The sequence below is a fragment of the Chelonoidis abingdonii genome, chromosome 18 (assembly GCF_003597395.2).
Source record: "Chelonoidis abingdonii isolate Lonesome George chromosome 18, CheloAbing_2.0, whole genome shotgun sequence".
In the NCBI taxonomy this organism is placed as follows: domain Eukaryota; kingdom Metazoa; phylum Chordata; order Testudines; family Testudinidae; genus Chelonoidis; species Chelonoidis abingdonii.
The window spans coordinates 12,590,924-12,616,492 of NC_133786.1; the positions used below are offsets into that span (position 1 = coordinate 12,590,924).

The 25,569-nt window shown below is 44.8% G+C and overlaps 1 protein-coding gene and 1 long non-coding RNA gene across 2 annotated transcripts in view; one reads left to right on the forward strand and one right to left on the reverse strand.

Annotated features, from left to right (window-relative positions):
* The window catches only part of LOC142047910 (uncharacterized), a 25,030-nt gene extending 16,641 nt beyond the window's left edge, over positions 1–8,389 (forward strand). Inside the window, exons 2-3 of the long non-coding RNA XR_012657230.1 lie at positions 2,185–2,316; positions 6,417–8,389. This is a non-coding gene — a long non-coding RNA (uncharacterized LOC142047910). The remainder of the gene's footprint in view (positions 1–2,184; positions 2,317–6,416) is intronic.
* The window catches only part of GRIK4 (glutamate ionotropic receptor kainate type subunit 4), a 317,557-nt gene that overhangs the window by 233,731 nt on the left and 58,257 nt on the right, over positions 1–25,569 (reverse strand). The window lies entirely within an intron of this gene.

Below are 25,569 nucleotides of genomic sequence, written 5' to 3' on the forward strand. Positions count from 1 at the left end.
TAAACACATGAAAAGACCTAGGTTTACAATTTATGATTAAAACTCTACTATCTACACAATATACATAGACATAAAATGTAAAAACTTAAATATCTTAGAAACAGTAGCCAATCAGTTGTTTTAATTGTCATATTTGAATTCAGCACATCAAAACACATAATAAATACCACATTTTATCTCTGAAGCAGACGACTTCTCAAAAATTGCAGACCGGTGTTACAGCAATATCTGAGCACCTGAGACTGGGTAGCACTTTTATCCCCATTTTACAGATGGGAACTGGGGCCCAGAGAGCCGGATGTGCCCAAGGTCACAGAGGGAGTTTGGGGTGGAACAAGGAACTGAATGCATGTTTCCCAAGTCCCAGGCTGGCACCCTAGCCAGGGATCACCCTTCCACTCCACCCAGCCTCTGAGGAGAATTAGGTGAAAGCAGAGCACTGGCTGGTGCCTGAGGTGTTGCGATTTGTATTCACATCTGCTGCTTGGTAGGAGTGAGTGAGTGATTGTAGCTTGTCTCTGACTTTGTTGTTGTCAGCACAGGGCAGAGAGCTCTGAGCCAGCATGTGGACGCTCTTTATGGTCTCAAACATGAGTACGTGTAGAACAGACTCTCATTATAGTCGGTAGGTCCAAAAGCAAATGAAAAGTCTGGAGAATCCCAGCCTGCTAAGGGAGGCAGCGAGGCCTACCTGAGAGAGCCCTGGACTAGTAGTCCAGACACCTGGGTTCTATTCCCAGCTCTGCCTGTGGGCAAGTCACTGCCCTTCTCTGTGCTTCAGTTTCCCAACTTGTAAGAAGTGATAATGATACTCCTTTGGGAAGCTCTTTGAGCTCTGCTGATGAAAAGCGCTAGATACAATTAGAATAAATGGGGATGGTACCAGCTTGGGAAGCAAAACTCTGATCGTCCCGCTTAACTGCATCCTTCAGCAGCCAACAGGCTGCGATGCAGAACATTGTATCTTTCCAGCAGCGGTATAACCTTCCCCTCAAACCCTAGGTGGCACAGTAGTGAAATGAACTCCTTTCCCAGGATAGCACCCTAACCACTAGGCAAGTCTCCCTTTCTAAAGGAAGCTGAAGTAAGGTCTTCACCTGTCAAGATCCACGGGGGCACCCGGGTGGTGGGAGTGGTCACAGTATGTGTCTAGCTATTAAAAGGCCAGGTAGAGAGAATATGGGGGGGGGGAGGTCTTGCTCTGGTCAGAGAAAGGTATTTTAAACACCTGAATACTGCCAGCCACATCAGAAACGACAGGTGTTGGACAGGTGAATGGTGCCAAATCTAAAAACCTAATATTAGGTACTTACCTGGTCTCCTTTATTGCAGTATCTCAGTACCTCACACTCCAATGTATTTGTCCTCACACCCTGCCCCCTACAGTACTATTCCCATTTTACAGATGGGGAACTGAGGCACATGATGGCTAAGTGACTGTACAAGGTCACAAAGGGAGTCTGTGGTAGAACGGGTCTTCCAAGTCCTCAGCTAGTGTCCTAACCACTAGACAATCCTTTCTCACCTCACTGTCAAAACCACGTACACGTTGCAAAAAGAAGAGATGGAGGATAAATAGTTACAACACAATGGAGCAGAATGTAGGTAGAGTAGAACCTCGGGAATGGAGGTCATTGCTAACTCTGAAAGTTTCGTAACTCTTAACAAAACATAGTTGTTCTTTCAAAAGTTTACAGCTGAACGTTGACTTAATACAGCTTTGAAACTTTGCTATGCAGAAGAAATATGCTGCTTTCCCTTTATATTTGTAAATAGTTTATGTTTAACACAGCACTGTACTTGCTCTTTTTTTGGCCTCTTGTTTGCCTTTTTCTCTGCCTGATTGCGTACTTCCAGTTCCAAATGAGGTGTGTGGTTGACTGGTCAGCTCGTAACCCTAAGGTTTTACTGTACTGTACTATAGGAGATGTCAAGACCAGCCATTGGCTTTGCAGGACTGGTTGCCATTAGCCCCAAGAGAGGATATGGGTGGATGACTTTGGGACCATCACTTCTCTCCCCTGCTACATCTCAACAACTTGCACCAAATCTTCTCCCAAAATGCAAGCCAAACCTTTGGAAGTTTGGAGATGGGGAAGGAGAGGACACGGAGAAAAGGCAGGGTGCCAGTGTGATTACCTCGCTCCCACCTCCTCACTTTCACTCTTCCTTCTGCACTCTCAGGTCGCATATGGGGCAGAGCGATGGAATGCCAGGAGAAAACTCTCTAGTGGTAGGTGTCTCCGGAGCAACCAGAAGCTAGACACAAGAGGTGATTCTCCAGACGTTTCTAGCTCACTTTCACAGACCCAAGAGGTACGCATTGCTTGGCTAACGGGTTGTGACATGCTGGCAGCGTCACCAAATTGCAGTGCTGCACCTCTCCGAGGTTCACGTATCAGTAACTGTGGACACTGTGAGACTGAATAACTGTGCGGGATGAGGCCGTGCCATCCTTTGTAAAGGGCTTGGAGAGCTACAGCTGCAAAGGGCTGCAGAAGAACCAAGTATCAGTTAATGCTAAGATTCTAGGGTGCATCGCAGAGACAGATGTAGTTTCCTGATTCAGTGGGTGCAAGGATAGGAGGCAAGGGAGAGGTTTGTGGGGTCAGACAGGGGCCAGGCTTGCAGTGATGCTACCCTCCTTGTGAGGATCAGGGGCACGCTGCCCTGTGTGCACTCCTGGTCCCATCTCTCCCTGAGCTGCAGCCCCACTGCTGATGGGAGCAGTATCCCTGACTCCACTCCTACCTCCGGGTTCTCAGCCTGGCGGGTCACCTCCGGCCTGGTGTGATGATGCCAGCAGCAGGTCTGTGAGTCACTTCCCGCACCAGCGCCAATGCCCCAGGTCACAACACCATTTGCTCAAGTTTGGCCCAACCATCCCTCTGCTAAACCAGTGCAACTGCACATTGGCTAAGCCGGGTCTGATTTCTGTGGATGCAACTTCATACAAAGCCCCCACTAATGCGCGTCCCAATGCACTCAGAACATTCAGTTTTGGGGGCAGAAAAGCTGTTCTGTTGCAGAACGCATGTCTCTAGGGACCCAATCCTGCAACTTGTGAGCACTGTAGCTGCCATCCTAGCATTTAAGCACATGCTTAACTTCAAGCCCGCGAGGAAGCTCATTGACTTCAAACAAATTACTCACAGGTTTAAAGTGAAGCATGTCCTGAAATGTTTGGCTGGATCGGAACCGGAGCACTCACCTCTTGCTAGAGGTAGTCCATATGCTGCAGAGTATACACGTTGGGTGAGCCTTTGCTCTGTGCCTTTTGTATGACAGTGAGTTGGGAAAGCAGTCAGAGCCTGAACCTATAATTTACTGGCCTCTATGGATTAATCTTAGACTCCCACCAACGTCATGATTTTATAGCAAGTATTTGTGATTTAATTTCCTTTTTTATAGCGGTATTAAAAAAGGAACGTTTTAGAATCCTTCATGAATTAAAACAACCCAGAAGCAGAAGCCTACATGGAGGTTTTGACAGACTTGCATAATCTGCTTGTCATTGACAAAAGAGGGGATGTAACTGTTCCTTTGGGGGCAATGGACTAGACTCATCTTTAGCATAACTGCACCAGTCACTGGAGTGAAAGCAGACACGGATCTGGCTCACTGGTCAGTAACACCTGGCTCCTACAGCGGCCAATCCAAAACGCAGTGAATTGAGTGTTTCCATTGACTTCAGTGGATTTTGGAGCAGGCCTGCCAAATATTGTTCATCCATAGGCTTGCGAAAACAGCAAACCTTCCCCACCCATCACTCTCCCATATTTTCTCCACATCCTTCCATTCAAAAGCCCTGCTCCCCTCTCCCAGCTATGCCACCATATGCCCCATTCCAATGTGCTATGCCAACAGCCTGCTCCCATTTTAAACCTGCTCCTCTACCACATTCAGCTTTTAAACACTGACATGCAGAGATTGCAGCCAGAAGAAACCACCGTCATCATGACATGCATCGATGTCGATACACACACAGGTATGAGCGCTGGCTGTGGCAGCAGAGAGCAGGAATGTGAACGTCAGAATAACTCCCCTGAAGTCATTACAACCTATTATTAAGCTGAACCTGAGGGCTCTTTATTACTTGGGATATTGACCCAGCAGCAGCCATTGCAGTCTGCCAAGTAGGTTGGAACACGAGGACTCAACCTGTCGATTATGATAGTTTGGCATTACTCCAATCTACCGCATGAAGGTGGTAACAGAGAAGGGCCTGTATGCGAATAATCATAAAACCTCCTTCTTGACCCTGAGATCACATCCTGGCTGCTGTCACAGACGGTGAATCATCCTGGGTTGCTCACATCAAGCTAGTTGAGTAAAATCATCCCTAACTTGCAATCCTTACAACATATTTGACAGACAGCAACCGTTGCAGCTATCTCTGGGGTGTAGGGTAACCGCCAAGTGGAGCACAGCCTCCTACACAAGAGCAACGGAAGAGGTAGCTGTGGCCAAAAGCACCTCAGCAAGCTCCTAAACATAGTGAAAAGCATCAGGGGATCTGTAATGTCCATGCTGCCCTTATGGAAAATGTCCAGGCTGCCCTTACAAGGTAAGGGGCCATGGAATTTAATAGAGAGTGATGAGGTTTCTGTAGAATATTTAAGGCCACCTACAGGGTTCTACATATGCAGTGGGGTAGCCATGTCAGGTGCAAGATATTAGACCAACAAGGTGGGTGAGGTAACATGTTTTACTGGACCAAATTCTGTTGGCCAGAGAGACCAGCTTACACAGCTGAAGAAGAGCCCTGTGTACACTTGAAAGCTTTCGCTCTCCCCAACAGAAACTGGTTCAATGAAAGCTATTACCTCACTTGCCTTGTTTATCTCTAGGATTCTACAGCAGGCATAGAATTAGCCAGTCAAATTCTACAGGCTGCAGTGAGGAAGCAGCATTCCCACCCGGCTCCCCATATGAAGTCTCCACAGGAGGTGCAAGGTCAAACGTATGCCCTTGTTGGGGGATTGCCTTTATAGGCAACAACCCACATAGAGCCTCCAAGCTTTCTCCCTAAGTATGGCAGTTCCCAGTGTTTCCTACAGGAGCCCGCAACCCCTTGTTCTCTCTGCTAGCAAAGTCACATCTTTATTTCTTATACCTTAGTGGAACTATCTCGCCTCCCTCTGCCACAGTGAGTCAGCAGAAATTACTCCCCAGATTTATTAAAATTTAAATGGTGGTAACGTAGCACACACTCACCAGTGGGTTACTGTAGCACCTATAAGGCTCATTGAGCTGTACAAACATACAAGGAAAAGACAGTCCATGCCCCAAAGAGCTTGTAATCCAAGGATAAAATGAAAGCCAGGCCAACTGGGGGAGAGCATAAGGTACCCATGAGACAATTATGATGAGAGAGACAACAGTCACAGATTTATTGCAGGGTTCCAACTCCTGTAGACAAAACAGGACAGTAGAAGATCCCTGCAACCCTCTGTAGTTTCATAAAACTTGGCACCCCTGCTACAGCTGGCTTGAAAATTACTAGAGAAACAGGTTAAAATGTTCTATTAAATTACATCGTTTTTCTGAGTCGTTTCCACTGAACACCTTTCATCTCATTCTGATTAAATTCTTTAAGACTTTTCTGTAAGGGGAATACTGAAATCTGTGGTTTTTTTAGTTATTATTCCTAGAAAAGTAATTAGAACCAACCAACAAGCAAACCATATAAAAAAATCAGTCAAACCACAGTTGCGTTAAGATCATACACACAGCCACAGGATACTGCTGCAGCGGCAGAGAGACGGAGCCAAGTGAGTCAGGTAGGATGCGCCATCAAACAGCTCTAGGGGCTTCATTTGCGCCGATTATTGTTTCACACAAAGGGAATAGAGAGAAGGAGTTGGCATGTCTTGGCTGCATGCAAATGTGGCCTAGTGGGAGGATAGAAGTAGGGTTAGTAGGTTGCCAGAATGGGATAAATTCATCACAGTTCTGACTGGGGAAGGTTCGTCAGGTAATTTAATTAATAAAGAACATTCCCATTCATCAACATTCAAAAAGTCAATAAATACTAAAAACCTCAAGCGGTAATTACTACGGCTTGTTTGTTTTATTTTGGTTTTTTCCTTTGACAAATGGGATAGAACTGAGGATATTTTTACCAATTCAGTGGAAATAGCAACACCAGGTGATATTTATTAATAAGAGGCTGGAAAAAAAACTTGACCACTCTCCCTAGGATTTCACTCCTCAGATTTTCATTTTCATCAATCAAAACAAAATATGCAGAGTGGATGGTGACAGATTCGCCTTCCCCCGCCCCTCTCTATTCCTTTAATGACTTTGCCAAAGGAGAAAAATTGTGGCCAAGAACAGCTATATTTGTTGTTTAAGCCTGGTGCTATATTTAGTTATAGATGTGATATAAATTGTGTGATCGCCTTCCATTTCAGGAGTGAATTACACAATCAACTGCCACCCCATGCATCCGCCTACACCAGTTATGTTACAACATAAGGGCCGGACTCTGCTCACAGTCACTGCCAGGTATAGTGCTGGTGACCGTGAATAATCCCGGTGAGACAATGCTTACTACTCGAAGCGGTCTCAGTGGAGTCGACAAGACCACTCATTAGCATCAGTGCTTGTGCAACTCGTGCTAAGAGATTGTGAGTCTATGCCACTGTCTAGGGGTTGGTCCATAGAAGAAGTTTTTGAAACTGCTACAGCTGCCCGCTAAGGGGCTTAAAACCTAGTGCTCTGCATGGCTGAGCCCCACTGACTAGCATAAATGGAAGAGACTTTTGCTTTTACTTTCTTTTTTAATATATTAAAAAATATATAAAAGCTGAGATTGTCATAAAATAACAAAACTCCAGGATCTGGGGTGTTTAGAAAAAAACACTCCTGGGATTGTGAGACTTGTAAATCATGAGACATGGCACCAAGATCCCATTAGAACACAGTTAGACATTTTAGTGTAGCCTGAGTATAATTGCTTCCCCGTGACTGGATTCAAGCCTTGCGCTGTCCAAGGATATCACTCGGTTACAAGGACGTGGCTAAATCCTGTCTACACTAACAGCTTAGCGCTGTGTTGAAGCTGGGTTTCCTGGCCCTGTGATGGCTGTTGCCCAGATAGGATTTAAATCCTTGCAATCAGATCTGTGTGGCTGGATTCCCTCACCAGCACAGGTTTCTGCTGAAATCAGTGAGCTCTGTATTGGCCCAGGGAGCAGCCCACGTGGGTGAGATTGCAGAAATAGGGCCTAAACCACTGACCTCCCTTCCAAAGAAAGATTTTCAGCTGCATACACTGAAGGGCAGGAAGGGTTTCCAAGACACAAGCAAGCAACACGCACACACATCGTGTGGTATAGAAATTAATACAAACAGCAGCAGCTCTGAGTTAAGTCTAGACACAGAGAGAGAAAGAAGGGTGCTGATTCCTGCATGTCACATGGACACACACAATACTTCTGACTGCTTTATGGGTTAATTAAAGGCTTCAGCCCCCAGCCCTTCCAGAGACTCCACAAGGGCAATTAATCACAATAATTTACGTTACATGGATGCCAGAGCCCACTAACAATCAGGAAGAGAAGAAAGCTTTCCCTAACTTCTAATATGTTACCTTTTACTAGCCCTCTTTCCCAGAACAGATCGTCTCCCACCAACGATAAAAAAAATCAGATGTGGATTCAAGGCCATATCATGTCCTTCATCATCTTCCCAGATGGAGAAGAAACAGCATTTTGTACATCTATATTTGCTTTGTGCATTGCATTTCAGTTACCCAACCAAAAATAAAGAGTGCATGTGTGGGGGTGGGGTGGGGGATAAGGATTAAGATATAAAACTTTATTGGTTAATTTAAAATTATGCTTTGAAACAAAACCCTCTGGATTGGCAACCCTGTATTTCAAGACATTAAAAGATGGAAGAACACAATAAGCACACGAAGGAATAAACAACCTCATCTCAGAGTGTATATTTTGTCTTGATTATGTCACCGAGAAGGTGTTAATATACAACATACAGTGTATTAATCACCCCTCTAACTTCCAAATGTGAAATGCCTCATTAACACTCATGTTGTTATCAATTAGTTTGCTGCATTGGAAGGAAGGGAGGGAAGGCAGCTTTTCTCATGAAAGCGCACTGTGTTTTTGAAAGTCTCAGGATCAGAAAAACCACTTTGGGTGAAACTCTTGCCTGTCTACCACATACAGAGACCTGCTACTGCTGAGATGCAGAACAACGTTGAATTGACGTGGTTATATGAGATGTTCTATGGTGCCCGCGATAGACTACGGGTAACTTTTTCTAAAGCACCTAAAATGACTTTGGAGTCTAAATCCTATTGTCAAAACTGACTCAGGCACTTAGGACCAGATTTTCAAAAGGATTCCGGTATCTAAAGACACAGATAGGCTCTGACCAGGTCAAGATTGGAGAGGCAAGAGCATTAATATATTAAGGGTAAAATTTTCAAACCTGCTTAAGTCCCATTTTCAAAAGTGACAGGCATCTATGGGCCTAAATCACACAGACTTTCAATGAGACACTCTTACGGGTAAGATTACCAGTGGCATTTGCAAACCTAAAGATGCAAATAAGTGCTTTTGAAAACTAGCCCTTTAACAGATAAGGTGCCTGTCTGCAACTTTAGGCACCTAAATATCAATAGAAATGATAGTCTAGGAGTCAATGAAGGCCAATGGGATTTACGCTCATAAGTGCCCAGGGTAAGTAAAAATAAATTAATATTTTAATCTGATTTTTTATTTAAATTAAATACATTTTTTAAAATGACCTATTTAAAATTAAATGTGAAAATAACCTCTTCATTCCAGTTCATTCAATTAGTTTAGTTAAAAAGCAATAGAAAGTTGAAAAAGCAGGAAACTTGTTTTTCTCTTCCAATTTCTCAATAAAAACTACATGGGGAGAGGATGATATCTACTAGTTCTAAAATCTTGAAAGATATGATGACAAGAAACAATCAACCAGTTTATTAACTACAGGTAACATTTCCTGTCTTTAATAACTCAGTTTTAAAAGCTTTTTATGTATCTAGCATATTCAGGGTAGTTTTATGTTACTACTAAAAACAACTATTAAAATATTGTTTTGTGTATTTAATTGAACTCCAATTTCCATCCAAATAGAGCCTGACACAAAATTATAAACATTAATCTTCTAGTAAATTAAAATGCATCATTCACAATTTTCTAACATAATAAAAAATGTAAAAATTGAGAATCTGAATAAATGTATGATAAGCTATACAATGTCCTAAATAAATGTGTGTAGATATAGAAAATCCTCTTAGTTAGGAAAAAGTAGAAAATTTAGTACAAAGGTTACATTTAGTTGCAAACATATATGTACATGCCTGTTGCTTTTGAAAATGGGACTTAGGCACTTTATAATATTTTAACCTTAACCTGTTAATGCTCCTGCTGTTCCAAAGCTCGACCTGGTCCCACTTAGACACCCAAGTAAATGGCCAGATTTTCAAATGAATTCAATTCAAAAATCAAACTGGGTGCTGAGCTCTTTGAAAATCTGCCTCTTTTTTGAAAGTCCAGCCTTCAGTAAATATAGATTCCGCCATTAAACCTAGATCACCCATTTCAAGGCCAACTCTGCAGGATAATCTCTAGTCTATCTGAGAAGCACCATCACCTGGGTGGCCCTACGGAAACACGACCCCAAACGAAATTCACTGTGCAAGATCCAAATCACCAGGAAGGCTCATATCCTTACAGACCATCCATCCAGCTGGCTGGCTTTCAGGCCCCCCTGTAGTGGAGCAGCACTCAGAAAACCAGAATATAGCCCCAGGTCAAGGCATAATAAAGGCTGACAATTCAAGCATTTCCAGAGACGCAACAGAGCTCAGATCAAAGTTCTGGAACCATTCCTCTCCCTGAACCAAGATAGGACATCGTACTCAGACTGTCCCAGCTACGTGGTGAACTGCATTGTAGACACCCCCTTGAGGGTATCTCTGAGGTGAAAGACCTGGCTTCATGATTCATGCTCTGGATAGATCCAGTTCTGCTTAGACTAACTCCGTCTCTGGCAGGGAGAAACAGACTGGACTCCTCACAGCATCTGTGTCACTCCCCACCTCCACCCTCCCACACACACACCTTCTGCCTGCCCAGACAAGCATCTCTAAGGTGTTAGTAGAGCCTCCTAGGTTCAGCTTGGGAAAGGTCAACCTTGTCAGTCTAGCTGGAGCCAGCCAGGGAATATTCCCTAGTTGAGAATTCCCGTCCTCTGTTTCCTTCAGGAGTCTCATCTCTGCCATCATTTCATTTGATGTTCATTTCCCCCTTTGATTTCTGGCATCCAGGCAGGATAATCTCAGCCAGATAAACCAAGATGCATATGAGATTTATAAATAATAATAATACAGACCTTTCCAGTTCTCTGCATAGAGGGTCAGGAGTGGAAGGAGAGTATCCTATTCAAAGCGGCACACAGGATCCAGGGAGGGACAGAGTACGTATTCTGTTTTGGGGTGGGAGATGTGAGATTAAATACATAATATGGGCCCTGGCCTCTGTTTCTCCAGCACTGCATTCAGCTCTAACTTACACTCTTCTTAAGACCATCTATGAGCTGCTGGCACCAGAGAAGAACTGGAGTCCAATGCATTCTGACCATGCTCCCAGGCTCCCTGGCCTGCCCCCTAGTCCAGGAATTAGGAGCAGGGACTGGTTGAGGGTGGCTCTAACAGTTCTAACCACTGGGAAGGCCCCCTGTACACACAGTATTCCCTGGTGGTCCTCTCAGCCCATTTTGTGTCCCCTGTAAGGTTACAGAGCAATGGAGAACTGGGGCCCAATACTTTACACATGTATCGATACAGCACATTTCATCTCACAGCCCTTAACAGAATGGGAATGTGTGTTACTCTCCCCAAGGAGGAATGGACCAACACAGGAATCGAAAATGATTCGCCCAAGGTTATATAGCAAGCCAAATAATTGAACAGGAAATTCAATCCAAGTGTCCGGAAGTCCAGCCACCTGGTCTAACTGGTAGTTCAGGTTGCCCTCTACTATGGTCTGCAGAGGCTGGAAAACTCTTCGTGCTGATGAGCTCACACTGCGGATCAGAAAGCAACAAGATTTAGATGTTTCTCCCCAAAGTGAGAAGCAATAACTAAAAACTCCCGCATAGATCAGGACTGAGACAGATCCTGAGCCTTTTCTAATTAACAGGAGTTATGTGCATTGCCCCCTAACAGTGGCAGCAAATCCCATCTAATGCCCTCATTACATCATGTGAGCTGTTTAACAAAACAGCCTTTCGTTTAAAGATGACACTTTTAGAGAGAGACGGGACTGCCTGCCTGTCTGAGCCTAAAATTTACAGCCTAACTGTAGCTGGTCCCTTCCCTATTACCGTGGTCCCTTTTAGGTGGCTAATATGTATCTGGCCCAAATGGTTTCATATATGGGATGACCAAGGCAAACTGTTCTTACCTGATCTCCAGGCTCAAGACTTGAAACTACACACTGGTATAGGTTGCTATGGTTGTCAAGACTTAATGCAAACGGATGTAGGTAAAAAAGAAAGTAGTTTAAAAAAAAAAAGTAAGACAGATCTGGGCCTTTTGCCATGAAAAATGTGAAGTTGTCCTTGACTCCAGAAGCAAATGAGGCATGAAACATATCAAAATGGGATATTCAATTTATGGATGTATTTAATATTTTATGAGACTAGAAATCTTGTTATAAAGGGTTTGGACAATAAATCAAGCAATGAGAGGCCAATTTTTTTTATTTTTATTTTCGCATTGTGAGTAAAGTTTGAGCAGCTGTATAATTTGCAAGAGGAAAAAAGAAAAACCCCTGGGCTAATAAAAAGAAACTGAAAATACCACATATAAAACCAGAAACGACCGACTTAGCCATCAAGAGTAAAGATCATCATGAATCCCACGCGTTATTCCATTTACATGCTGATCTTTCTATGATTCTTCTTCATTGGAGGTCCTAAAAATAGAGCTTTAGTGGTTCATAGACCTCATGCTAACCCCCTGCACAGGGAGGAATTTCACCACTGGGTAGATTAACCCAGTTAACTCTTTATGGTCTTTATTTCATTTCTAAACTGTGGTGTGTGATCAGTCACATGAGTCACATGCATTGTTTCTGCTCCCTGTTGGAGAGCAGACTTTTCAAGCTGCAGAGCACTGAACAATAATGAACAGCGCTGCCAACTCTCATGATTTGATCATGAGTCTTGTGATATTTCGTATTTTTCCTAGAGCCCCAGCTCCTGGAGTCAAGTGAATATTTGATTGATTTCCAGCCTTCGTGGTAGTGGAGAAAAGCTTAAAAGCATGAAGTAAGTGCACCCTAAAAGTTCAGAAGTTTCTATTTGTGGGTCACTGAATTATCTCTGTAAAACAGAGTCAGACTTCCTTTGCAATCTTGGGCCCCAATTCTGCAATGGATACCCATGCAATGGACACCTGTGCCTTCCCTCCCTTCCTTCCAATGCAGCAAACTAATTGAAAACAACATGAGTGTTAATGATGCATTTCACATTTGGAAGTTGGAGGGGTGATTAATACACTGTACATTGTATATTAACACCTTCTCAGTGGCATAATGAAGACAAAATATATGCTCTGAGATGAGGTTCTTCAATCCAGAGCGTTTTGTTTCATAATTTTAAATCAACCAATAAAGTTTTATGTATTAATCCTTATCCCTTACCCCTCCTTTTTTTTTTTTTTTTTTTTTTTTCCCTGCCATCGTTTAATTTGATGTTCATTTCCCTCTTTGATTTCTGCACAGTTCCACTGCATGGATCCAGCTGTAGGACTGGGGCCTTGGTTAGCACTGATTCAAATATTTGGTTCAACTTTCACTATGGGCAATGCCAAGTATTAAATAATCATGAGTCCAGCCCTCAAGAGTTGTGAAATTGACTTAAAAATCTTAAAATTTAAAAATAAATAACTATGAAGTTCTTTTTACTTCCTTTTAGTTTCTGAGCCTTTTTGGGTGCACTCGAATAACGTTTTGAACCTTGTGTCTGTAACCAGGAGGGCTGGAATTTAAATAATAGCTGAAATTGTCACAAAATCACAGGAGTCCAGGAGCTGGCGATTTAAGAAAACACACCAAATCTTGCATGAATAGCTACTGTACTTTGACTGTTAGAGTTCTTTACTCACCTCTCTTTCTTTTGGAGGTTTAAGCAAAATCTTCTGTTTTCCATTTCTGCACAATCTCTTCCTTATGCAGAGATTATTGTAATGATCAAATAAATAGAGATCTGATATTCTTTTTTCCTCTGTAACCATGATCCCAGTCTGCCTGGCACAAAATTTAAATCCAATACAAAAATGGGAATAAACAATTTGGTCTTTTTTAATCCTCCAGACTATGGCATCAAGACATAATCCACAAAGCAGGTAACTCTGTTCTTTGTGACTCAGAAAGAAACAGAATGATCACTGAGTGATCTTTTTGTGAGATACATGTCAAATCCAATCCTAGAACTCCAATCATGGCTATTGATCCCACTACACCTTCCTTCAAAAGAGTTTTAAAACCTCCTATCTCCATTTCACACCGATGAAAGCAAATTAATTCAAAGTAGATGGGGGGAAATACACCATCAACTTTTGAACCATGAGAATTCATCTGGAGGAGCACAGTTCCTACATAAAAGGACTCAACAGTACAGTTTCCAGAAGAGAGATCAAACACACATTTTCCCCCAACCTCTCATTTCTAAATTGGACACATACAGGCTTTAAACTTTTCATTACTGGCTCCAGTTAAGCATTCTTGGGAAAATGAGTAACACTGAAAAGGGAAAATGACCTTAGGAATGTCTTATCAACAGTGGGGGAAACAGACTATGTTATAACACGTTAACTAACAAACAGTAAACATGATTTGGCATTTAATGGAGATAAGGGCTACGATGTTTAAATCATGTCAGATAGTCACAGTTAGTCGGCTGGACATTGTTAACCTTCCAAGACTAGCAGTTTGATTTTAAGAAGGACACTACTTGCCTGTACTGAGTATCAAATCATATTTGCCATCATGTTAGTTAACACATGTTAATTAACACATCTTATAACACAACCCAATTTCCAAGTGAAAACTCATTTCCAGATTGCTTGGTAGCAGGCTTTTTCCTCCCTCATTTCATAGAATACTAAAATACAAGCGACCAAACTGATCAATTCAGTTTCAATTGGATTACACCAGGGATAAATCTGGTCTAATGGTTCTTACTCACCTCTCAGCCATTCCCTTGCCCCTGAAAGATTGTTCCCTACATATTTTTGTAATGCTTTTATTTTCCCAGTCTACATTTAAATGCCCCAAGCAATGGCATTTCCATAGCTTCCCTTAGAAGTGTATTGCTTTGTCTAATAGATTGCACCCTATAATGATTACATACTAACCGCAGTTGAAGGCTTAACAATGCTCAGCAGAGAGAGAGTCCTGGCTCCATTCACCTGTACATCACACCAATAAAGTTTAACTCTCTTTCTCCACTTAGACAGGCAGTGGGATACCTTCCTCCTCCCCCCACCCCCCGGCACCCTTCTGCCCTAGCAACAAACGAACTCTGGACAGTCTCTGTGTTTAAATCACTAACTCTGTACATTGCATTTGCTTCAATCTCCCAAAATTAATCTTGGGCTAGAGGCGTACAGGTTGAAATCAGATTTAAGGGGGCAGTTGGGGAGTAGGGGGAATGTCCCTTCACAAGTGGCTCAAGCAGAACATAAGAACAACCAGACTGGGTCAGACCAATGGTCCATCTAGCCCAGGAGCCGGTCTTCTGACAGAGGCCAATGCCAGGTACTTCAGAGGGAAAGGAAGCGGAGTGGATTAGGAAGCAGAGGTCTGGTGTCTCTGTGAGTCACCTTTCTCAGCCAGCTCCCTCTCTCTTTCGGGCATGGCTGCAACCTGATTATTTCCACCCACCCACTACTGCCTGGAATGGGCTCCTCTTAGCCACCAGGCCAATCTCCCTGCAGATCCAGGCACTGTTTGCCAAAGGCCCACCCAGCCCAGCACCCATCATCCCACAGACCCATGCCACTCTGCTGCTCACAATCTCTCTCAATTTCAGCAACGGAAAACTGCAGATCAGCCCAAACCCATCCTAACAGCAACAAGCTCCTCTATCCTGGCACACTGACTAGTCCTACAGATCCTGCTAATCCAACACCCTGGGATGGATTCTCAGGGGTTGCCTACACTTGAAAGTTACTCCAGAATAAAGCAAGGTGTCAATCTATGAGTTATACCAGATTAACTCCATGTGTGGATGCTCTTATTCAGAATAATAATGCCTTATTCCCAATTAGTTTCCAGACTGGATTAAGCTAATTCAGAAAAGGGGACTCTTATTCCAGAATACCAGCATTCACACTGGAGGGCTTGGCTACCCTTGTGAGTTAGAGTGCATTAAAGCAGCCACGGGCGCCCTAGCTCACTCCCTGTCCACACTAGCAAGGCACGTAGAGCACTCTGACTCCAGGGCTAGAGCGCTCCTGGTACTCCACCTCGGCGAGTGGACTAACGTTTGATGTGCCTTGGCTACAACGCCCGGGCGTCAGTGTGAACAGGGTGTTGCATTACTGTGCTCTGATCGGCCTCCAGAAACATCTCATAATCCCCTTAAGTCAAGTGGCCACTCCTGTCATTGTTTTGGAATCACTGCTGGAATGCAGATATTGAAAGCTACGTTTATGACAGCCGGTTGCTTATCTGCTCCGAAACAAAGTAACCATTACTATGGAATGCTGTGTGTCTGAGAGAGAGGTGGGGGGCGCGGGAGGTCTGCTGCTGTCTGAACTTACAAGACAGCATGCTGACATGCTCTCAGTCCCCCGAAAACCCACTCTCTCTCCTCCCACATACACACAACACACTCCCTGTCACATTCCACCCCACTCCACACCCATTTGAAAAGCACACTGCAGCCACTTGCATGCTGGGATAGCTGCCCATAATGCACTGCTCCTAATGCCGCTGCAAGTGCCGCAAATGTGGCCACGCCAGTACGCTTAAAGCTGTCAGTGTGGACAGACTGCAGCGCTTTCCCTACTATGCTCTCTGAAGGTGGGTTTAACTCAAAGCACTCTACCTCTGCAAGTGTAGCCATGCCCAGAGTTAATCCAGAATAATTAATCAGGAACAGATCTTCCCAAATAATTTCCAGTATAGACAAACCCTCAGAGGCACTGAGCCCCTTTCACACCATTCTGGCACTATAGAGACCCTAAAATGAGCGTGACTGTAATTTACATCACCAAAGCGATGCTCTAAGAATCAGGTCATTCCCTGCAGAGAAGCCAGGTGACCGGCACTTGGTCTGAGCAGCCAAGTTAGCCTAGCCCAGGTGTGAGTGTCCCCACTGCAACACTATACCCAGTTACCACGTCCTCACTGGCTCTGAACCTGCCTGTATGTATCTGATGGCATGTCCGCTAATTCTTTGGGCCACAGCTCTCTATGACTCTTTCCCAGTCAATTGTGGGAGAAGTTGTCTGTCTTTCGGGGGGAACTGTGGCAAGGCACTGGAGGGCTACCAGCAGTCAAGGAACTTAGCTTATGTCTTCACTGCACAGGGGTCAAATTCCAGCCTCAGTTAGAATGGACTCCAGGTTCTAACCTATTTGCCCAGCTGGGTAAAGCCGGCCCAAGACTGAAGCACTTCCAAACCCAGATAAAAGGTATATAGGTAGCTGGGGGCACCAGGGGGCTAAAACCCAGGCAAGAGCCCAGGTTAACTGTGCAGTGAAGACTCAATATACTCTCTCAATATAGACCCAATCCAGCACTTGAAACTTCTCTTGAATTTTCATACTGCAAGTGAATCAATCAGCACAGAGCCATCATAACTACCAGCCAGCTCCTCCAATCCGGTTTCCTACCAGCACCCTGCAGACTTCAACAGACCTATTTAGTCCACCATAGCTCCTAACTCCAGCTCTCCAGGAAGGATGCACAGGCATAATTTTTCCCCCTAAGCCCAACTGCTTGCATCAGCCTCTGACTCACTTAGTTTTTTAATCTGTTGCGNCCCTCAGGCAGACACCGCATAAGGCAGCATAAGGCAGCTGTAAGTCTGTACTCCAGGGATCCCTTTGCAAGCCTTTCAATCAGACAATGCGGGGGGAAGGGGAGGGGAGAAATTGTGGGGGAGAGAAAAGAAAGAAGACAGACATTTCCAGGCAATATTCTCTGGCTCAGCGACTCCGTAAGTAAAACGTACGCAACACAACGGCTTTATTCATTTAATGGAGAAGTAATTAGGAGCAAGAACAGGAATCTGAAAATGTAGATGTTATCCTTCCCAAAAGGACGCCAGATTTCTAATTAGTAAAAGGAGCAGCTTCGCTGAGATTCTCTCTCTAAACAGTTGTTGCTGTGGGCTCATCTATTCTGTCGTTTCTCTTTCTTTTTTCTCTTCTGCAGTAAAACGGGGATTTTAACTACCTCTGTATTTGTATAAAGAAGGCTGCACGGTGAAATTAAAAAAGGTAGAGTAAGACTGCATTCAAGGGAGATGATGGGGGAAAAGGCGCTGTAATTCTAGAACACCATACTAACAAATTAAAAAACCACAACCAAACAAAAATCCAGTTTCTAATTTAGTAAAGCCGGCAAGGAAAAGCGAGTGGCAATTCTTCCACCCACCCCATCCAAAAAAGAAGCTGAAGAAACTGACTCTCCCTACCCTAGCGCAATGTTTCTCCAGCTGTGCTTCCTCTCCACCCTGGCCTGCCCAGCGCACACATTACCTTGTCTAAAGGACATAAAGTTCACAGAAGGCAGGCAACGAGAACGCAGGCCACCAACTTCATCCAAAGAAACATCACACAAGTTCCACCTTGGACCTCACCTCTCCAATGTCCTTCATTTCAAGGGAAGTCGTTCAGGTTCGTCTAAGGCAGTGATTCTGAAAGTTTCGTACTGGTGACCCCTTTCACACAGCAAGCCTCCGAGTGCAACCCCCCTTATACATTAAAAATGTGTTTTTATATATTTAACACCATTATAAATGCAGGAGGCAAAGCGGGGTTTGGGGTACAGGCTGACAGCTCACGACTCCCCCATATAATAACCTCACAACCCTGAAGGGTCCCAACCCCCAGTTTGAGATCCCCTGGTCTAAGGGTTCTCAGCCTCTGGGGTGCCATCACCCTGGTTTTCCCATACTGCTAACTGGGAGGAGGAGACCAGCTAGATGTCTCCCAAGGAGTGTCTAACAGGGTGGCCTGGCCCCTTTGAAGAGCCAGAAGCCTGGGCCCAGCTAGCCCTAGTCATTCACAACCTGGAAGGGAGTAAGTGATTCTAAAAGGCAGCAAGTAGCTCATTTGAGGGGGAACAGCAGGAAGAAGCTGCAGGGACAGTCAGTCTCCTGTAGTGGTCCCAGAGGAAGGATGGATGGCTCCAGGTGGGAAGCCCCAGCTGGAAGTTTTCCAGTCTGATCATTTGGATGGTAAATGGAGCCCAGTGCCAAGGGTCAAAGACCAATTTGTTGTGGCTGATAATTCCCCAGACTGGTGAGGAAGTTAGCGTATTACAGTGTCCCAGTGTGGAAGAAAGTGAGAACCACTCGTTTAGACCCAAAGCTACCTACATCCCACAAAAATTCTCTCATATTATATAGTCACATGGCCCCACACCTAATGAGGCCTCAATCTCAGTTGTGGCCTCTAGGCCAGGGTTTCTCAAACAGGGGTCGCCGCTTGTGTAGGGAAAACCCCTGATGGGCCAGGCCGGCGTGTTTACTTGCCCCATCTGCAAGTCCGGCCGATCGCAGCTCCTGGCCAATGAGAGCTGCTGGAAGTGGCGCGGGCCAAGGGACGTACTGGCCGCCGCTTCCAGCAGCTCCCATTGGCCCGGAGCAGCGAATCACAGCCAGTGGGAGCCGCGATCAGCCAGACCTGCGGACACAGCAGGTAAACACACCAGCCCGGCCCACCAGGGTCTTTCCCTACACAAGCGGCAACCCCTGTTTGAGAAACCTTGCTCAAGCTCTACCTTAATACAAAGAATAACAATGGTTGTGATGATTGTGTGATGTGGACATCCCAGAATTGTGCAGGCACCTGCCAACTCATTTCACACAGCCATCAAACTTTGGGTAACTATCAGTCCCAGCTGCATTGGAACCAACTGTGCAGTGAAAAAACAGACTGTGCTGTCCTGACATCACTGAGCCATATACTGTCCTGGAGCATTAATCACAACTGCTAAAAAAAAAAAAAAAAAAAAGAATCCAGTTGTCAGCTCAAAATAAAATCAGAGTGACTTCAGTTCCAAGCTGAGCATCGTACAAGCAAGACAGGTGGCCACTTTTCATCCTGCCTGAAACATATGACCTCTTAGTTGCTCACAGAAGATGCTGCAGGGGTCATTTGAAAACGTTCAGATAAAAAGGATTCCCAGAACCAAATACAGGAAGGTAACTTTTTCAACAAGCTTCAAAAATCCTTTGCATTAAAGCGATGACAACATGAAGACACTCAGGCTGGTTCTGCTCCTCCCAGCTTCTTAATTCTGGATTTCTACACGAACGACTTGCTTTTTCGCCCCTCCAATATGCTCAAGAGGCATGTGCAATCCTCCGGAGTGAAGGAAATGTCTGAAGTTGGCACAGGGAAGGGGAGGCATGAAAAAAGAAGGAAAGATGTGCAAGAGAAGAGAGAGAGACTGTAGCTCTTGATGGCCAGGAGAAAGAAAGGCACCTGCGTTTAAAGATCCTGCTGAACAAACAGAGCAAATTGGGAGAGGAGATATTCCCATGCAAATCACTGAGTTTTCTAAGCTATGCTCCTCTGAAGAGTGATTCAGATCCAAAGACTAGAGTAACGTGCCAGGGAGTGACATCACAGCTGCGCAGCATCAACAGAAATTGCTCCCCTGGCCTAGTGCAGCATCGCCAGAAGTTTACTCCCAGCTCAGTGACGGTATCCTCATTATCACAGCGAAGATACAGAGACAGGGTGAGGCAGGTGGCTGATCATGGGTTCCATTTCCTTCCATTCCAGTCCCTACCCATTTTCACCATCACCAGACCGAAGCATGTGCCGGAGGAGACTTTTGCCCTTGTAATCTGCATTCTATTCTCAGTAATAGAAGCCAGTGAAGTATCCTCACACCGGGCTGCTGTCCATTATCACTTCTAGCACTGATTGGCCTTTTTGCTGAAGCCACCAACAAGGGGGCTAACGAGTGAATGAGCAATGGAGACTGAGCTCCCATCTCGTCCCTAGAAATGGCTGGAGGGGGGATATTAAGTGGGCAAGCTTGTTGTGCATCTCCCCATGCCCTGCCTATTCTGTAGACACATGGTGTCCATCTCCAAGGTTGTCAAAGAGAAGCTACCCTCGTCCAGTGGACAAAGCGCTGGACTGGGAATCAGGAGACAATGACGTCGAACCCTATTTCTGCCACTATTCTGCTGTGCTGACTTGGGCTCAGTTACTTGTCCTCCTCTACACCTCAATTTCCTCATCACTAAAATGATTTGACCTTCACCACCAGCCCTTTATTCACAGGAAAAAAAGGAAGGTGAAAAGGAGAGCAAGCTAGTCAATGCAGAAGATTTAGTCACCACTTTAGATGGAGGTGAATACATTCCTACCTATCATTCATAAATACAGATGGTAGAAAAAGAAAAAAAAATTTATTAAACAGAAATTTTCATGAAAAATGTCAAATTAATTTTTTTAAAAGGGGTTTTCATCAAAGAACTGAATTTTGACAAAAACATCTTCCCCGCCTCCTATTTTCATCAAAAAATTTCAGTTCTTTGACAACACTCCCCTTTTAAAAAAAAAAAGGGGGGGGAGGTATTTTTACAAAAATTTCCAACCAATTTAAAAAAAATGTAAACTATTTCTATCAGGTCTGTATGGAAAGCTGTGAACAGGAATAACTTTGGAAAGTTTGCAGAGTTCTTTTGATGAAAAGCGCTGCAAGATTCTAAAAAGTTCCACGTGGGATTGCCAAGCCTATAACAATGATTCAGTTCTGCCATTATGAGATGACCCACCAGAGGAATCTCTGACAGAGACCAAACCATGTCAGATAGCACACACGCACATCAACACACGTGAGACAGCATGCACACATGCTGAGATCAAATCCATGGAGAACCACCGAAATATACAGGACATACATGGCAATCCAGCTACGTGTGTATATGGGTTGTATTTATGCACGCACGCACATGCAATTCAGGCAGACACACTGCTTCACGGAGCAAAGGTAACCGAGGCATACATAAACACACTATGTGCACTAGATACCATATCAACAAATACATCCACCAAGGCAATTCAAGCTCAATTGGTTTCTCCTCCAATCTGTGTGTTGCAGCTCCCAGTTCTGGACAAGAAACTCAAAGTTATGAATATAGTTTGGCAGGAGTCAGTCAGTCAGTCAAGTGACTGAAGAGGGCATTTATAAAAAGCCCTCAAGAACTGGAACCAAAAATCCAGCATCAATGCTGGAATTAGAATGATCTCAATGAATTCAGTCATATTGATTTATGATAGGACAAATGGCCTTATGGGGGTGGTGCAATGGCTTCCTATCACTCTGTGACTGTCTGCCCAGGAAGGTAGGTAACGGAATTTTCATCCATGGAACCAAAGGGAAGTGCAGATGTCTGAAGAATCCAAGCTACTGCCATCACACCACTATGTGTCTCAGCCAAAGCAAGCATCTCTCTCCAGGCAACAGCTGGAGGGATTCTCACTCAGACACAACAGCACTGAGTCAGCCTGCAGGGCCCTCCAAGGAGAGCTCTAGTATTCGACAGCTGAAGTGGTTTGCATAAACCACTGCCTCCAAGTGACTCTCAAGGGGCCTCATGCACCCAAATGCACTGAAACACATTCATAAATACACCCACTGTCAGAGAGATGTTCATACATATACAAAGACCACACACAAAATCTACACATGCACATATATGTTCAGAGAGACACTCACAGAATACACAGAATAGACAGGCACTCTCCTAAATAAATATGTCACATGTGCATGCAGACACACACAATACACATTAACCAACACATTTCCTAGTCCCAAGTCACACAGGAGACAGAGCAGACATGAAGACAAGAAATCACACATATACAAAGAGGGACAAGCGTGTGCAGACATTCAGAACACAAATACTGCACAGAGACCAACCTGACCCGGCACACAGATGTGAAAATACAAAGCATGTGCAAAATGAAGAACAGATGCAGCCACAAAGTACATAAGTGTGTTCTTCCTGTCCACAGACATAATTCCACCAGGAGTACCTCATTCCAGATCAGGGTGCAACAAATGTGACTGTTTAAATTGCAGAAATGTCTGAGATGTGGAATCACTCATTTGCTTTGCGTAAGGGTCAGGGGGATTTGCAGGAAGCATGAGGTGTCCAATAATTGAAATCATGTTTGGGGAAAATGGGGTCAGAAATCACTAGGGAAAGAGTAATGTCTCTGTGGTAATTCTTCCCCTAGATCATATATTCCCTCCACTAAGCCAAAGCTTGATCTCTCTCTTCTCAATTCCCTCTACTCCAGCTCTTGTTATTCAGTATATTTACATCAGATTTCCTTTGCATTTCCACTCCCCTTATTTCATCTCAATCCAATGTTGCCAACCAAACCATCATAAGCATCAGCTTGATTACAGAGACTGGTGCTGCTAATAAATAAAAGTGTATAATGTATATCTAGGATGCAAGAGACACCTCTGTATTTTTGGTTTTGTAAAGACAAATAGCCTCAATTGTTTAATCAGTAAAAATGCCTCTCCAACTCCAACTGTTATTACAAAGCAATTTCAGAGAGTGAAAAAGAACCATTGCATCTATATTCCTGTCACAGGAGACAGCGGCTGATTCAGCCAATGAAAGAAACACCTGGACATGTTCTCTGTGTTAGTCTGGTCTTACCCAAGAGCTCTCCCACAGCTACACAAAAGGGAAGTTTGACACTTTCTTTCTACTGCTGGATCACCCTCAGCTCCCAAGTGCCTCCTTTCCACCACAATTTCATCAGATTTATTTTCAACTGTTCTGTTCATCTAACTGGGGAGCCATCCAGGAGCAGATAAAATGCACAAGCAGAAAACACAGAGGGGGCAGGGGCTTGTAAATTGATCAATGACAATTGGTACAGGAGTAGGTGAGGTGTGATGTTGTGAAGCCCAAGACTATAACAGGGTTCAAAAAAGAACTAGATAAGTTCATGGAGCGTAGGTCCATCAATGGCTATTAGCCAGGATGGGCAGGGATGGTGTCCCTAGCCTCTGTCTGCCAGAAGCTGGAGATGGATCACTTGATTACCTGTTCTGTTCATTCCCTCTGAGGCACTTGGCACTGGTTATTGTTGGAAGACAGGATATTGGGCTAGATGGAGCTTTGGTCTGACCCATTGTGGCAGTTCTTATGTTTTTATGGTGCTGGCCTCGATGGATCACAGGCATCAGTGCTGGAGCAGTTGAAGGTCCAGGAGCACTGAAAGAGACTGAGCTAAAGCAGCAGGAGGTGATTTTGTGGAAGTGGCCAGGAGTACGGTTTGAGGAAAAGAGTTCTGAAATGGGTACTGGAATCGTTGACACTAGAACAGGTGCTAAAGCAGCAGGGAGCATGGGTTCCGCAGCAGAAAGGCAGCGCGATGCAGATGGCAGAGTGACTAGAGCAGCAGGAGGTGCTGAAGCTGTTGCTTCTGATCATCAGTGTTATTTTTCTGGTTGGAGCAGCAGGGACCAACATTGCATGGCTAAGGTGAAGCACCGACACCATGTGCCTCAAACTTATTACCTCCCTGCTCAGCACAGCCGCACCCAATAAGCTCCAAATGCAAAGATGGTGAAATGTTGTTCCTCAGTAATTTCTCCCCACTCCCTTTCCTGTGTATCTGGGTCCCACCCGAACTCCTTCCCCTAAAAACCTGCTACGTGCCTCAGCGTCTCTAGGGAAAGGTGCAAGGTTTTAAATCATTTGGCGGGAAGGGATCTGGACACTGTGCGATGAACTCTCCTGGGAACTAAGGACCCTCACAAACCTCACCACCTGCCACCCGGCGTGCAAGGCACAGTTCCTTGACCTTGTCTTCTCCAGCATAAATGCAGAGCATCATGCACATTTTAAAAAAAAAAACCCTACCAAAACAAGACACTCCCCTGCACATTTGTCTCCACCCGGTGAGAGGCTGAGAGAACAAACAACTCGTGACAGATGTGTAGTCATGTAGCTTAATGCAGCACTGGAAGGTGCACTAAGATTACAGTGCCAAGTGTGGGAATAGAACACATAGAATACACTCCTTCCCTCATAATCTTAAAATGATTTGCAGGTTTAAACCCAAATTTAGCTTTGGCATAAGTGGGCACAACCCCCTGCATCACTGGGCAAGTGTTGAGCCTCTTGTGCCAGGTCTAAATTCAGTTCCACATTTGGGTGTTGTGACAAAATGGGACTGTTCTTAATGTTTCCTCTGAATACTGTGTGTCTGCCCTCAGTTTCCCCTATGCATTTCTTAAGTCTCTAGGGAGTGAGAGTGTTGCAGAGCAAAGGGCCAGTGCACATAAATGGCCGACACTATCTCCTGGCAACTAATGGCTGGGGCCCTTCCCCCCAGCAAGGAGATGGCTAAAGGTGTTGGAGAACAAAGAGATCAGGTGACCTCCTGGCCCGGGAAAGGAACAAAGCTCAGAGGAGAAGGGGCTGGAGGCTGAGTCAGTTTGGAGCTAGCTGGGGACGAGGAGCGAGTGCAGACATGGGTGTCCGGCTTACTGCCCCCCAGGATGGACCCGGCTGAAGGATCCTGTTCTCGGTATCTACAAGCTGTATTTTAGACTCTGTTCCTGTCATCTAATAAACCTCTGTTTTACTGGCTTGCTAAGAGTCACGTCTGACTGTGAAGTGGGGGTACAGGACCCTGTGGCTTCCCCAGGACCCCGCCAGGGCAGACTCGTTGTGGGAGGCTCACCCAGGGTCATATGCTGAATGCTCCAAAGGTCAGACCCAGGAAGGTGGAAGCCATGTGAGCTTCTTGCCCTGAAGACAGTCTGCTCAGAGAGAGGAGACTTCACCAGAGTCCTGACTGGCTTTGTAGGGAGCAGTTCCAGAGTGTCGCCCGGGAACTCCGTGACAGGTGTAAAAGCCCACAAAAGTGAGGATTAATGGGAGGAGATGGGACCAGCCTTCTGGCCTCTGTGCCTCCTTGCAACCTGTCATAAACAGATAGCTAAGGGTTAATGTTTCTTTTACCTGTAAAGGGTTAACGAAGGGACACACACCCAAACATTCCCTCCCTGAGCTTTTAAAAATCTGGTTTCCTGATTGGTCCCCCCGTGTCTCTCCATGCAGTAACCTTCTTTCCGCCCACTCTCAAATTTTCCCTTCGCTCCAAGGCGATTTGAGAGGCATCTGGGCCTGGGGATCTTTGGTGTGATGGTGGTGTAATGACCTGCACCCGGGTGGGGTTCTTTGGGCAGTTGGCCTTTATGTGTCCCAGTTCATTACACTTAAAGCATCTTCCAGCTTACTGGTCACTGGGTCGAGGTG